At 42.6% G+C, this 678-nt stretch overlaps 1 protein-coding gene across 1 annotated transcript in view; it reads right to left on the reverse strand.

Annotated features, from left to right (window-relative positions):
* Positions 1-678, reverse strand: part of LOC104082845 (disheveled-associated activator of morphogenesis 1-like) — a gene marked incomplete at its 5' end in the record, with an annotated part of 23,428 nt that overhangs the window by 22,211 nt on the left and 539 nt on the right. The gene's annotated exons all lie outside the window — the stretch shown is intronic.

Genomic DNA, 678 nt, shown 5'->3' on the forward strand with positions numbered 1-678 from the left:
TCTTTTTCTCCTGCCTTCTTGAAAAACGCATTGCTTTTGCCCATCGTGGTCGTGCCTCGGGTAAAATAAGTGTCTAATTTTCTTCATGTGCTTTGATGGGGGCCATATTGCTTGAGCAGGAGATTAAAAAGCAGAGATGTTTGCCTGCAGTGTCATTATTTTGGTTTGGGATTTGCTTTTTTGTTCAAAGCTCACATTTTGCTTTTTCTCCTGCCTTCTTGAAAAACGCATTGCTTTTGCCCATCGTGGTCGTGCCTCGGGTAAAATAAGTGTCTAATTTTCTTCATGTGCTTTGATGGGGGCCATATTGCTTGAGCAGGAGATTAAAAAGCAGAGATGTTTGCCTGCAGTGTCATTATTTTGGTTTGGGATTTGCTTTTTTGTTCAAAGCTCACATTTTGCTCTGGGCTTACTACAAAAATAAAAGAAGAGATCCACCCATGGTGGATGTGGGCAAAACTTAGTCCTTCTTGGCCAGAGAGGGATAGAAATTTTCCATCCAATACAGAGAGACGAAGCAGTTGCTGTTAAGAGCGATCCAAAAATACTACCCAACCATGGCTGCATCTGGGGGCTATTTTCATACGTTCCCTGTCTCTTTTTTTTTGTTTGGTTTTTTGGTGATCCATCTTCATGACACACATGGTCAGGTGCATGGGCAGGGGCGAAATGAGGCAC

This window comes from Fulmarus glacialis, unplaced genomic scaffold (genome assembly GCF_000690835.1).
Source record: "Fulmarus glacialis isolate BGI_N327 unplaced genomic scaffold, ASM69083v1 scaffold23889, whole genome shotgun sequence".
Taxonomy (NCBI): Eukaryota; Metazoa; Chordata; class Aves; order Procellariiformes; family Procellariidae; genus Fulmarus; species Fulmarus glacialis.